A 15,566-nucleotide genomic window follows, 5' to 3' on the forward strand; every position below is an offset into this window, starting at 1 on the left:
AGGGAACATCCCTTGTACTCTGGGCATCCAAAAGCATGGGTGGCAACTCAGCCTAATCTAGTTCTTCAGCTAAAGTCTGGTTTGCTCACACCATTACGCTGGGCTTTTCAATTCAGCAAGCTTTTCACCTGAAAGCTCAAAAATTAATCATCTTTTTCACATCATTGCCAATAGCTTTAGCTCTTGTCAGGACTGTTTCTCTTTTAAAAAGGAAACCTTTGGAAAAGCAAACAACCACACAAACAACCCTCAGTGGTTTAAGATCTTCATTTCAGCTTTATTTAAATATATTTATAAAGCAACTCATCATCTACTTAAGATGTGAAGTTAATTTTCTCCCCTTGAAATGACTTGTTGAAAGTTAGGTCATTCTGAGCTCAATACTGTACTTTGGGGATGGGAGGGGGGTGTTCCCATGCTTCTCCCTAAGCAAAGCCAACAGGATGTATATTGAAGGTTAAGGGACGTTCACACCGGGCATTATGTTGAACAGAAGGATGGAAGGAGGTCACCATGTCACCCACTTCTGTGGCATTTGCATTGCCGGATAGGACTTACTTAATGGCCCTGGTACAGCACTGCATTCACCAAAGGCAGGGCCATAGGAGCTCATCAGCTCATCCACAGAAAACAATGGGCAGGTGGGGATAGTGTAAACCACTCAGCATGCACGAAGAAAAGGGCTGACCCATCCAGCTTTGACAGAGTTGTGAGGGCTTCCCAGAAGGCGCTACTTGTAAGCTAAATCCTGAAAGGAACTGATAAAGAGTCAAGTAGAGATGGAGGTAAGGAGGGCAGAAGATGAGAGACGGGAAGGGTTTTCTAGGTAGTGAATCCAGCATGTGGAAGCATTTGAGGTAAGACATCAGGAAGCTACAGGAAATGCGCCAGCATTCAGCCTGGTCACAGAGTGTGCCTAGTCCTGGTCCCTAATCCATCTCCATATGAATCACCGTACTTGTTGAAATGCGGCTTCCTGAGCCTTGAAGCTCATGTATTGCATCAGAATCTGGAGCCCAGGGCTTTGTATTTTAATTAGTGTTCCCAAGGATTCTTGGGCACTCTGGATTTTTTTATCCTCCCACCATCCCTCCCAAAAGCATGGGAAGGGAGAAAGTGGCAAGAGGGGGCTCTGAAGAGGTGGCCAGTGTTGGGCCATGAAGTCCTTGAACACCACAGGTTTGGGCCTTGCAGCTTTCTGGAGTGTCATGGAGAAGCCACAACCAGCACCCAGGTAAGATCAAGAGGAAACAGAATTCTACTTTAGAGATATCATGCCCATTGATTCTTGTGCATCACTTAGAGTGACTGGGCGGCATGGATCTTGTCATTTCATTGGGAGATCCCAAACTGTCAGAATCTCGGAAGCTTTTTGGTAGAACCAGTCATTTTCTCCAGGAAGCAGTTGGCTATAATATAAACGTGGGAATATAAACGTGGGTGATGATGCTCTAGAGGATGAGCAGATGGGACTGGAGGGCAATCCTGGCTTAGCACTCAAACTTCCATTTTTCAGGTCTTCAGCATGCACCGTACTGCACCCTCAGCAATTCTTGGTCCTGAACCCAGAGCCTTCCTGGGTCTTTATTTCCAGAGAGTGAGCCTCCAGTGTTCTGGGGTGGGGAGGAGGAATGGAAGGATGGCACTTCTGTCTTTGTGCTGTTAGGGAGGAGATTTAAAAGGGAAAGGGCTCTGCTTACTTATAAGATTTTCCGTCCTGCCTGCACTTCCACTGCATGAGTCCCCTGCAGTTGTCTGGGGCTCTGTGACACAAACCCAGGTGGTTTTCTGTCCATATGCTCCGCTGTGGCTTTCAGTGGCTAAGCAGTCACCTTTCCTTCATTTGCTCTTGCAATGTTTTTTACCTCTCAGGTGTGTATTTGTCTCGGCTTTTTGTCTTCATGGGTTACATCTCTTTTTAATCCCTGCTTCTGTTTCACTGAAAGGCTAGAGATGAGCTCATGGCTCAACCCACCATGTGCCATCAGATTTCTGCCTGATTTCGGGTACTTCACATATGAATTTCTAGAGAAAATGGACATTGTAGCTCAAGTAAAATTCATTCCCAACAACCAAAAAGCAGAACCATATTTTGGCAAAAATAAATAAATAATGATGTTAGATGAGGATGCATAGTATGGCAAATAGCCAATTTGTATAGAAATCAAACCCTCCAGTGTTTAGGAAAAGCTACATCATTGTAGACTGAGTTTTTGTGGTTCTGATCTGAGTCAATTATTTTAATTACACTCTTGGGGAAGTTATTACACTTCAATTAAAGATGATTTCTACTCTCACTCTATTTAGCACATTCGTTTTGATCAAAGGGATTTGACACTTGGCTTAACAGTGTTGAGATTATGGGTTGACGCTGAGGAACAAAAACTATGAGCTTTTAGCAATCAAATCAAGAATTGCAGCAAGCACCACTAAAATTCACAGGGCCAGACTACATGAGGCTGAAGGCTCAGGGAACATTTACAACACAGATGCTAATATTCTTCCGAAGGAAACATCCTTTACTTTAAAAATCAAAGTACCTAAAAAGGAGAATGGCCTAATAAACTACGATAAATAAAAACCACAAAATTCAGTGAATCGGTTAAAAGTAGGGCCACTCCATAAGGACTAATAAGGCTAGACCTCTAAGATATATTACTGAGAGAAAAAGGTATGTAGAGCAGTAACTCTGGGAAAGGGAAAGGAGGCTGAGTTGGGAGGGTCTGGTTAAAGGACACTTTTAGCCTGAACTACATTAATTAACTATTGCAAGGAGAATTACTAATATATCACCTGTATAATTTTAAACACTATAAGAATAAATTTAATTTCCAACTTGTAAGTGTTTCCTTGAAAGCTGTCTCTATCATGTACTTTTCTAAAGAAGCTGTGATAAAACAACCGATTGAAGGGAAGAGCTTCCACTTCCAGGTCACATGGAGTAAGCTTGCTCCATCTCATCTCTCCTGCTGCAAACTGGTGATTAGTTTCCCATCTCTCCTCTCCGGGGACACCCTGGCCGAGACTCAAGGCAACCCAAAACCAAGAAGAAGGCAAATATTGTATGGTTTCTCTTATAAGAGGTCCCTAGAATAGGCAAATTCACAGAGACTGGAAGCAGAATAGAGGCTACAAGGGAGTTGGGGTTGCAGGAATGGAGAGTTTGTGTTTAATGCCCACAGAGTGTCCACTTGGGAAGATGAATAAGTTTTGGAAATGGATAGCAGAGATGGTTGCACAACAATGCCAATGTGCTTAGTACCCCTGAATTGTACATTTAAAAATGATTTAAATGGTAAACTTTATGTGTATTTTGCCACAATGAAAAATACTGAGGGGACTGAAAGAAATAGAGAACTCCAAAATTACAACTGTAGACTTTAAAATTTCTTTCTCAGTTATCAATTGAACAACAAGAGAGAAAATGGACAGAGAAGGGATAGAAGAACTGCACAGACAACCATATTAATGCAACTGCTTGTGTAGAACACTACAGACCAAAGTGGAAATATATACTCTTTTCAGGAATATATATGAAACATTGAACAGGATAGACTACATCCTAAGTCTCAAACTTTAACTAATTTAAAATAATTAAAATTATACAAGTAATAGAATTAAACTAGAAATCAGTAGCAGAAAGATAACAGGAAAATCTCCAAATATTTGAAAATTAAGCAACGTACTTCTGAACAATCCAAGGGTCAAAGAGGATATCTCAAAGAATAATAGGAAACTTGTTGAACTGGACAATATGAAAGTACAATATATCAAAATTTACAGATGTAGTTAAGCAGTGCTTAGAGGAAGTGAGAGCATTAAGTGCTACAATTAGAAAAGAAGAAAAGTCACAAACCAATTGTCTAAGCTTTGACCTTAAGGTACATAAAAAAGAAAGCAAAGAAATGGAAGGAAATATTTTTAAAAAAAGAAAGTAGAAACCAATAAAATGGAAACCAAAACAAGATAAAGAAAATCAGCAAAACCAAGAGCTAGTTCTTTGAAAAGAACAATAAGGTTGATAAAACTCAAGGAAGAATGACAAAGAAAAAAAGAAAAACAGAACTCCCAGTACCAAGAATAAAAGGGGACAAGGAGGGTGGGAGAGAGTGGCCTCTCACGACAGAGTCCCCAGACTTTGAAGGGACAAGGGTGGAATGTGCTCCAACAACTGTACACACATACATTCAACGATTTAGATGCATGAACCAGTTTCAGGAAAAAAATTAAAACTTGACCTAAACCTCACAATTTACACAAGAAAATAGCTCAAAAATGGATCACAGACATACTGTTTATGTTTTACATAAAACATAAAACTGAGAGAGAACCAAGATGGCGGCATGAGTAGAGCAGCAGAAATCTCCTCCCAAAACCATATATATTTTTGAAAACACAACAAATACAACTAATTCTAAAAGAGAGACCAGAAGACACAGGATAACAGCCAGACTACATCCACACCTGCGAGAACCCAGCGCCTGGCGAAGGGGGTAAGATACAAGCCGTGGCCCAGCAGGATCCGAGTACCCCTCACCCCAGCTCCCGGCGGGAGGAGAGGAGTCGGAGTGGGGAGGGAGAGGGAGCCCAGGACTGCTAAACACCCAGCCCCAGCCATCTACACCAGAGTGCAGACACAGTGCATGTGTGGGGTGCTGGAAACTAGGGAAACAGGACAGTAAGACCTGTGAGCAGGTCCCCACAGCAGGCACACCAGGGACAAAGAAAAGCAAGTGCTTTTTGAAAGTCTTAAAGGAACAGGGACCCCACAGCTGGACAGAAATGCCCCAGGATACTTAGCCAGCAGCTGGGAATCACGGGAAACTCTGGGCACCTGAACCCCTGCAGCACAGCATGGAGGCCCCTCACCACGATAAACAGCCTACTGCCTGTTCCCCCTCTGACTTGGCTCCACCATATTGGAGAAGCAGCCTGAGGCAGACCACACCAAGAGCAACTGCAGCGCTAAACTCTATAGCGGCCAGGCAAGATCAGAAGCCCTGTAGGCACGCAGCTGCCCAGCACAAGCTGCTACAGGCCACTGTTCTCCCAGGAGAGGAAGGCCACAAACTGGCAAGAAGGGACTTTCTCTTACCCAACACACATGCCAGCTCCCCACAAATATATCTATTGCCATGAAAAGGCAGAACAAATTGATACAGACCAAGATCATAGAGGCAAACCCTGAGGAGATAGACCTAACCAGTCTTCCTGAAAAATAATTAAAAGTAAAGCTCATAACCATGATGATGGAGCTGCAGAGAAATATGGAAGAGCTAAGGGATGATGTCCAGAAGGAGATTACAGAAATGAAACAATCTCTGGGAGGATTTATAAACAGAATGGATAAGATGCAAGAGGCCATTGATGGAATAGAAACCAGAGAACAGGAATGCATAGAAGCTGATGCAGAGAGAGATAAAAGGATCTCCAGGAATTAAACAATATTAAGAGAACTGTGGGACCAATCCAAAAGGAACAATATCCACATTATAGGGGTGCCAGAAGAAGAAGAGAGAGAGAAAGGGATAGAAAGTGTATTTGAAGAAATAATTGCTGAAAACTTCCCCAAACTGGGGGAGGAAATAATTGACCACACCAAGGAAGTGTACAGAACTCCCAACAGAAAGGACCCAAAGAGGACAACACCAAGACATAATTAAAATGGCAAAGATCAAGGACAAAGACAGAGTTTTAAAGGCAGCTACAGAGAGGAAAAAGGTCACCTACAAAGGAAAACCCATCAGGCTATCATCAGACTTCTCAACAGAAACAATACAGGCCAGAAGAGAATGGCATGATATATGTAATGCAATGAAAGAGAAGGGCCTTGAACCAAGAATACTGTATCCAGCACAACTATCATTTAAATATGAAGGAGGGATTAAACAATTCCCAGACAACCAAAAGTTGAGGGAATTTGCATCCCACAAACCACCTCTACAGGGTTTTTTAGAGGGACTGCTCTAGATGGGAGCACTCCTAAGACTAAACAGATGACACCAGAGAAAATAAAATCACAGGAAAGAAAGCAGACCAGCCAAATACTATGTAAAGGAAAAAAATAAAATCAACTACCCACAAAAGCAGTTAAAGGAAGCACAAAAGAGCACAGAATTAAACAACCAACATATAAAGAATGGAGGAGGAGGAATAAGAAGGGAGAAAAATAAAGAATCACCAGACAGTGTTTAAAATAGCTCAATAAGTGAGTTAAGTTAGACAGTAAGATACTAAAGAAGCTAACTTTGAACGTTTGGTAACCACGAATCTACAGCCTGCAATGGCAATAAGTACATATCTTTCAATAGTCACCCTAAATGTAAATGGACTGAATGCACCAATCAAAAGACACAGAGTAACAGAATGGATAAAAAAGCAAGACCCATCTATATGCTGCTTACAAGAAACTCACCTCAAAACCAAAGAAATGCACAAACGAAAAGTCAAAGGATGGAAAAAGATATTTCGTGCAAACAACTGGGAGAGAAAAGCAGGTGTTGCAATACTAATATCAGACAAAATAGACTTCAAAACAAAGAAAGTAACAAGAGATAAAGAAGGACATTACATAATGAAAAAGGGCTCAGCCCAACAAGAGGATATAACCATTATAAATATATATGCACCCAACAGAGGAGCACCAGCATATGTGAAATAAGTACTAATAGAACTAAAGGAGGAAATAGACTGCAATGCATTCATTTTAGGAGACTTCAACATGCCACTCACTCCAAAGGATAGATGCACCAGACAGAAAATAAGTAAGGACCCGGAGGCACTGAACAACACAGTAGAGCAGATGGACCTAATAGACATCTATAGAACTCTACATCCAAAAGCAACAGGATATACATTCTTCTCAAGTGCACATGGAACATTCTCCAGAATAGACCACATACTAGCCCACAAAAAGAGCCTCAGCAAAATCCAAAATATTGAAATTATAGCAACCAATTTTTCAGACCACAAAGGTCTAAAACTAGAAATAAATTCTACAAAGAAAACAAAAAGGCTCACAAACACATGGGAGCTTAACAACATGCTCCTACATAATCAACGAACAAATTAAAATAGAGATCAAGGAATATATAGAAACAAATGGCAACAATAACACAAAGCCCAAACTTCTGTGGGACGCAGCAAAAGCAGTCTTAAGAGGAAAGTATATAGTGATCCAGGCACACTTGAAGAAGCAAGAACAATCCAAAATGAATAGTCTAACATCACAATTATGGAAACTGGAAAAAGAAGAACAAATGAGGCCTAAAGTCAGCAGAAGGAGGTACAAAATAAAGATCAGAGAAGAAATAAACAAAATTGAGAAGAATAAAACAATAGCAAAAATCAATGAAACCAAGAACTGGTTCTTTGAGAAAATAAACAAAATAGATAAGCCTCTAGAAAAAATTATTAAGAGAAAAGGAGAATCAACACAAATCAACATAATCAGAAATGAGAATGGAAAAATCATGACAGACTCCACAGAAATACAAAGAATTATTAAAGACTACTATGAAAACCTATATGCCAACAAGCTGGAAAACCTGGAAGAAATAGACAACTTCCCAGAAAAATACAACCTTCCAAGACTGACCAAGGAAGAAACACAAAAGTTAAACAAATCAATTATGAGCAAGGAAATTGAAAAGGTAATCAAAAAATTACCCAAGAATGAAACACCTGGGCTGGACAGATTTACCTCGGAATTATATTAGACACACAGAGATGACATAATACCCATTCTCCTTAAAGTTTTCCAAAAAATAGAAGAGGAGGGAATACTCCCAAACTCATTCTATGAAGCCAACATCACCCTAATACCAAAACCAGGCAAAGACCCCACCAAAAAAGAAAATTACAGACCAATATCCCTGATGAATGTAGATGCAAAAATACATAATAAAATATTAGCAAACCGAATTCAAAAATATATCAAAAGGATCATACACCATGACCGAGTGGGATTCATCCCAGAGATGCAAGGATGGTACAACATTCAAAAATCCATCAACATCATCCACCACATCAACAACAAGGACAAAAACCACATGATCATCTCCATAGATACTAAAAAAGCATTTAACAAAATTCAACATCCATTCATGATAAAAACTCTCAGCAAAATGGGAATAGAGGGCACGTACCTCAACATAATAAAAGCCACATATCATAAACCCACAGCCAACATTATACAGAACAGTGAGAAACTGAAAGCTTTTCCTCTAAGATTGGGAACAGACAGGGATGCCCACTCTCCCCACTGCTATTTAACATAGTACTGGAGGTCCTAGCCACAGCAATCAGACAAAACAAAGAAATACAAGGAATCCAGATTGGTAAAGAAGAAGTTGAACTGTCCCTATTTGCAGATGACATGATATTGTACATAAAAAACCCTAAAGACTCCACCCCAAAACTACTAGAACTGATATTGGAATACAGCAAAGTTGCAGGATACAAAATTAACACACAGAAATCTATACCTTTCCTATACACTAACAATGAATCAATAGAAAGAGAAATCAGGAAAACAATTCCATTCACAATTGCATCAAAAAGAATAAAATACCTAGGAATAAACCTAACCAAAGAAGTGAATGATCTATACTCTGAAAACTACAAGTCACTCTTAAGAGAAATTAAAGGAGACACTAACAAATGGAAACTCATCCCATGCTCTTGGCTAGGAAGAATCAATATCATCAAAATGGTCATCCTGCACAAAGCAATATACAGATTTGATGCAATCCCTATCAAATTACCAGCAACATTCTTCAACGAACTGGAACAAATAATTCAAAAATTCATATGGAAACACCAAAGACCTTCAATAGCCAAAACAATCCTGAGAGAGAAGAATAAAATAGGGGGGATCTCACACCCCAACTTCAAGCTCTACTACAAAGCCATAGTAATCAAGACAATTTGGTACTGGCACAAGAACAGAGCCACAGACCAGTGGAACAGACGAGAAACTCCAGACATTAACCCAAACATATATGGTCAATTAATATTTGATAAAGGAGCCATGGACATACAATGGCAAAATGACAGTCTCTTCAACAGATGGTGCTGGCAAAACTGGACAGCTACATGTAGGAGAATGAAACTGGAACATTGTCTAACTCCATATACAAAAGCAAATTCAAAATGGATCAAAGATCTGAATGTAAGTCATGAAACCATTAAACTCGTGGAAAAAAACATAGGCAAAAACCTCTTAGACATAAACATGAGTGACCTCTTCTTGAAAATATCCCCCCGGGCAGGGAAAACAACAGCAAAAATGAACAAGTGGGACTATATCAACCTGAAAAGCTTCTGTACAGCAAAAGACACCATCAATAGAACAAAAAGGAACCCTACAGTATGGGAGAATATATTTGTAAATGACAGATCTGAGAAAGGCTTGATGTCCAAAATATATAAAGAGCTCACCCACCTCAACAAACAAAAAACAAATAATCCAATTAAAAAATGGGCAGAGGAACTGAACAGACAGTTCTCCAAAAAGGAAATACAGATGGCCAAGAGACACATGAAAAGATGCTCCACATCGCTAATTATCAGAGAAATGCAAATTAAAACTACAATGAGGTATCACCTCACACCAGTAAGGATGGCTGCCATCCAAAAGACAAACAATAACTAATGTTGGCAAGGCTGTAGAGAAAGGGGAACCCTCCTACACTGCTGGTGGGAATGTAAATTAGTTCAACCATTGTGGAAAGCATTATGGAGGTTCATCAAAATGCTCAAAACAGACTTACCATTTGACCCAGGAATTCCACTCCTAGGAATTTACCCTAAGAATGCAGCAATCAAGTTTGAGAAAGACAGATGCACCCCTATGTTTATTGCAGCACTATTTATAATAGCCAAGAATTGGGAGCAACCTAACTGTCCATCGGTAGATGAATGGATAAAGAAGATGTGGTACATATACACAATGGAATACTACTCAGCCATAAGAAGAGGGAAAATCCTACCATTTGCAGCAACATGGATGGAGCTGGAGGGTATTATGCTCAGTGAAATAAGCCAAGCGGAGAAAGAGAAATACCAAATGATTTCACTCATCTGTGGAGTATAAGAACAAAGGAAAAACTGAAGGAACAAAACAGCAGCAGAATTACAGAACCCAAGAATGGACTAACAGGTACCAAAGGGAAAGAGACTGGGGAGGATTTGTGGGTAGGGATGGATAAGGGGAGTGGGAAGAAGAAGGGGGTTATTAAGATTAGCCTGCATGGGGGGTGGGTGAAAGGGGAGGGCTGTATAACACAGAGAAGACAAGTAGTGATTCTACAACATTTTGCTATGCTGATGGACAGTGACTGTAAAGGGGTTTATAGCGGGGGACCTGGTATAGGGGAGAACTTAGTAAACATAATATTCTTCATATAAGTGTAGATCAAAGAACAAAAAGAAAGAAAGAAAAGGAAAGAAAAAAAAAGAAAAAAAAAAAGAAAGAAAGAAAGAAAGAAAGAAAGAAAAAAAGAAAGAAAGAAAGAAAGAAAGAAAGAAAGAAGAAAGAAAGAAAGAAAGAAAGAAAGAAAGAAAGAAAAAAAGAAGAAAGAAAGAAAGAAAGGAAAGAAAGGAAAGGAAAGGAAAGAAGAAAGAAGAAAGAAAGAAAGAAAGAAAGAAAGAAAGAAAGAAAGAAAGAAAGAAAGAAAGAAAGAAAGAAAGAAAGAAAGAAAGAAAGAAAGAAAGAAAGAGAAAGAAAGAGAAAGAAAGAAAGAAAGAAAGAAAGAAAGAAAGAAAGAAAGAGAAACAAAGAAAGAAAGAAAGAAAGAAAGAAAGAAAGAAAGAAAGAAAGAAAGAAAGAAAGAAAGAAAGAAAGAAAGAAAGAAAAGAAAGAAAGAGAAAAGGGGGATTACTCCCTGAGAGGATAAAAGGGTGTCAGATGATCAGCTATGGAGGTACACGTTTCTGATAATATTCCTTTCTCTTAAAAAAAAAAAAGCACTTCCTGTGTGGTGACCTCCAATGAGTTCTACACAATGGTATAAAGGGCATATCAAAGTGTGGGCAAAGGGTCTGTTTGTGTTTATACAGAGGATCAAAGCCTAATTTGGCTACCCAGAAAATGAACTAAGATATGATATGAAGAAGAACTTCCAACATCAGCACTCTCTGGAAGACCCATACCAGAAGATGATCATCAAAAAACCTCAGTGAAGATCCAGGCGATGAAGATGCTGCAGTTGTAGTTGCATCCATCCCACCGTTTCCTAGACTTGCCATTGGAATGAAGAAGGAGATAACTAAGCTGGCCTGTGCTTTCAGTAAAACAACAAGTTTGACTGGATCTGTACTGTTGGAACTCAACCAAGAATTAGGAGAAGTGCAAGTTGTAGTGCTCCAAAATCTTACAACTACAGACTATCTACTGTTAAAAGAACATATGGGATGTGAACAGTTCCCAGGAATGGGTTGTTTTAATTTGTCTGATTTCTCTCAGACTGTTCAAGTACAGTTGGAAAATATCCATCATATCATAGACAAATTTTCACAAATGCCTAGGGTGCCTAAATGGTTTTCTTGGCTTCACTGGAGATGGCTGGTAATTATAGATCTGCTTTGGTTATGTAACTGGACTCCTATTATGTTAATGTGTGTGCACAATTTAATTAGTAGTTTAAAACCTATACATGCTTAAGTTACTCTACAAGAAGATATGTCAAAGAAATAATCAATCCTCCCATGTTTTCTTCCGTCTGCTACTTCTATAGCTTTTCTTCTTCCTTCCTAATTACAACCCTTAAATACAATTTGTGCCTCATATCAAATTTACCGAGTATCATAATTCCTCCAGGTGGTAAAGATATCTCGAGACAAGTGCTGGGCATAGAAGCCACAGGGCATAAATCTGCAAAGAAGTAAAAAGCTAACCTTTTCAAATAATATGGCTTCTCTCTCACTTACCAACTTTACATCTCCCTGTATGGCCCCAGAAGATGATTGGTTAGCCAGAGACGGGTAAGATTCCTCAAGGGAGGAACAACCTAAGACAGACACAGTTGCAGGGGGGCCATCAGGTGAGAAATTGGGGATCAACAGTGGTGAAACTTAGAACCTCACCCCCCCTGTTTTGAGAGAAATCTTCTGCATCCGTGGATGTTTTATTGCCCTTGCTGGCTTGGATTAACACATAGTCTACAGGCACACACCTGATCATCTACATTTGCTCTCTTACAACACTAAACTATGTTTTCTACCTTTATCTTGCATCTACCTACCACTTCAGCATTTTATTAAAAATAATAATAATAATAATAATAAAGGGAGAAATGTGGGATCCACATATATATCAAGTATAAAAATCAAATGAATATTCATATTTGACCTGATTGTTTATAGTTCCTAATGTGTGATCATAACCGAAAGTTTCTGTGATGACTGCCCTTGTACTGTTCACCATGTAAGAACTTATTCACTATGTAAGAATTTGTTCACCATGTAAGAACTTGTTTGTTATGCTTCAGAAGATTGGAGACTGACGAGAATTAGGGTTGGGGTGTATTAATGAATGTGCATTGAGCATTGACTCCCCTATGCAGAATTGTATTGTTGTTAATAACCATTTGATCAATAAATATGAGGGATGCCCTCTCAAAAAAAATGAAAAAATAAAAAAAGACTACCCAAGAACAAAACCCCCAGGCCAAATGGATTTACCTCGGAATTTTATCAGATATACAGAGAAGACATAATATCCATTCTCCTTAAAGTTTTCCAAAAAATAGAAGAGGAGGGAATACTCCAAAACTCATTCTATGAAGCCAACATCACCCTAATACCAAAACCAGGCAAAGACCCCACCAAAAAAGAAAATTACAGACCAATATCCCTCATGAATGTAGATGCAAAAAACTCAATAAAATATTAGCAAACAGAATTCAACAGTATATCAAAAGGATCATACACCACGACCAAGTGGAATTCATCTCAGGGATGCAAGGATGGTACAACATTCGAAATCCATCAACATCATCCACCACATCAACAAAAAGGACAAAAACCACACGATCATCTCCATAGATTCTGAAAAAGCATTCGACAAAATTCAACATCCATTCATGATAAAAATTCTCAGCAAAAGGGGTAAAGAGGGCACGTACCTCAACATAATATATGCCACATATGATAAACCCACAGCTAACATCATACTGAACAGCGAGAAGCTGAAAGCTTTTCCTCTGAGATCGGGAACAAGACAGGGATGCTCACTCTCCCACTGTTATTTAACATAGTACTGGACGTCCTAGCCATGGCAATTAGACAAAACAAAGAAATACAAGGAATCCAGATTGGTAAAGAAGAAGTTAAACTGTCACTATTTGCAGATGACATGATATTGTACATAGAAAACCCTGAACACTCCACTCCAAAACTACTAGAACTGATATCGGAATACAGCAAAGTTGCAGGATACGAAATTAACACACAGAAATCTGTGGCTTTCCTATACACTAACAATGAACCAATAGAAAGCGAAATCAGGAATTCACAATTGCATCAAAAAGAATAAAATACCTAGGAATAAACCTAACCAAGGAAGTGAAAGACCTATACCCTGAAAACTATAAGACACTCTTGGGAGAAATTAAAGAGGACACTAACAAATGGAAACTCATCCCATGCTCTTGGCTAGGAAAAATTAATATCGTCAAAATGGCCATCCTGCCCAAAGCAATATACAGATTTGATGCAATCCCTATCAAAAAAATAAAAGAAGCCAGCTGTCTGCAATGCTAGGAAAATGCCTCAGGAGAAACCAGTCATGAAGACACCTTCACCATAGACTTGCAGCCTCTAGAACAGTGAGACAATAAATTCAAGCCACCAAGTCTTGGGTATTTGTTATGGCAGCCCTAGCAAATTAATTCACATAGTAAAGAATTTAGGAAGATATGCACCCAGCTGAACATAGAGCTCACTTCTGTAGCTCTGGAATGACAAGAAGAGAGGAAAGAGTTTAAAGTATGTGTGTGTGTGTATATATACATATGTATATATACACACACACACATATATACACACTTTATATATGCTTTCATATTGCTAGAAATGTTTAGAGCAGACACTTATATATTGCATACTTAAAAAAGAATGGAAAAAAACAAGAACTATCACCCTGGTAAGTAAGGGAACATTTGGAGATGATGCACAAAGTAATAGATACTTTAGTCCATTATACAATTTTTTCCAACAAGTAGCATGTAGACAGTATGTTTTGAGCTTAGTTTTACAGGAATCTCATATAGCTTATATATGAGGTACATTTCTTAAAAGATTTAAAATATCACTTCGATTTTCAGAAGGCCCATTTTCAAAAAAAAGAAAACTCACTAGCAAGTCTAATTTTAAGTCTGAGGACTCTCATAGAAGACTGCTGCCTCAGGTTCCTCTGCTCCAGTTCCACTGCTGCAATAAGCCACCACCACCACATTTTTCTAATTTTGTTATTCAGAATTAAACACCACACATATGAAGTCAGAAATATTTCCACCACACAAACAGCAGCAGAATCCACAATGCAGTTCTCTTGTTTCAATCACACACAGCTATTTATACAATTTATCACAACACAGACTCTGACAGGTTATCTTGCTGGACAGTTGGAGACCTTGCTTCGTGATTAGATGACTACAGGAGAAATTCAAGGAAAAGAAGCAGAGGGATGAGGAAGTCCCCACTTCTCCCAGCTCTGCAACACCTGGAAACTTTAAATTGTTGGCTAGAGGTATAAAAACTCTACCCACCAAAGTTTCAAAATAACTCAAAGCCACGTTTTAACCCCAGAGCCCTTTACACTCTGCCACCCACCCCCACCCCAGCCTGCCCCTAAGCTTAGAGTTTTGGATTCAGCAGCTGTTACATGTTTGTTAAACTTACTCTTATTATGTCATTTTTGTCAATATAAAATCTTGATCTCTTTAGGCTGCTTCTTACCACTTCAACATTTGAACTCAATAAACAAAACATTAAAAAGTAAGGAAATGTGAACCATCTAATTTTAGTATAAAAATCACCTTACATGTCTTCAACAAAATCCTTTAGAAGTGATGATTTTCTTCTTTCTACCATCTCTGTGGGGGAAACAAATTGAAATTATATTTGACTTTTAAAGCACTGAAGCCATTTTTGAGGGTCTGCCATTAAGGTATAAAGAGGAAAGTCCTCTAAGATTTGCTGATAATGGAGTAAGTCTGTGTCTTGCCAATGGGTTTCAGCCCAGGGCAAGTTCACTGTGGATTCAATGTGACCAAAGAAATGACAGTAGAAAGTTCTTGGGGGGAAAGGGTTGTACCCAACTTTATTTCCACAGTGATGTCAGATCAATCACTAGAATCCTGTCCAATCAGAGCAAGTCTGCATGCAGCAAGCTGGTCTCTGCCTCTGGGCCACTGTCCTTAGTGCTGCCAGCACTCCAGTCTCTGCTCTGCTCTCCTGCAGCCTTGCAGCCATGCCACCATATCATCCAGAGCACTGGGCAAGGCTCTTTATATAGAGTCAGTAGCAACGTATTGTGCACACGTGTGTAGTGAGCTAGCCAA

This window comes from Manis javanica, chromosome 2, assembly GCF_040802235.1.
Source record: "Manis javanica isolate MJ-LG chromosome 2, MJ_LKY, whole genome shotgun sequence".
Classification (NCBI taxonomy): Eukaryota; Metazoa; Chordata; class Mammalia; order Pholidota; family Manidae; genus Manis; species Manis javanica.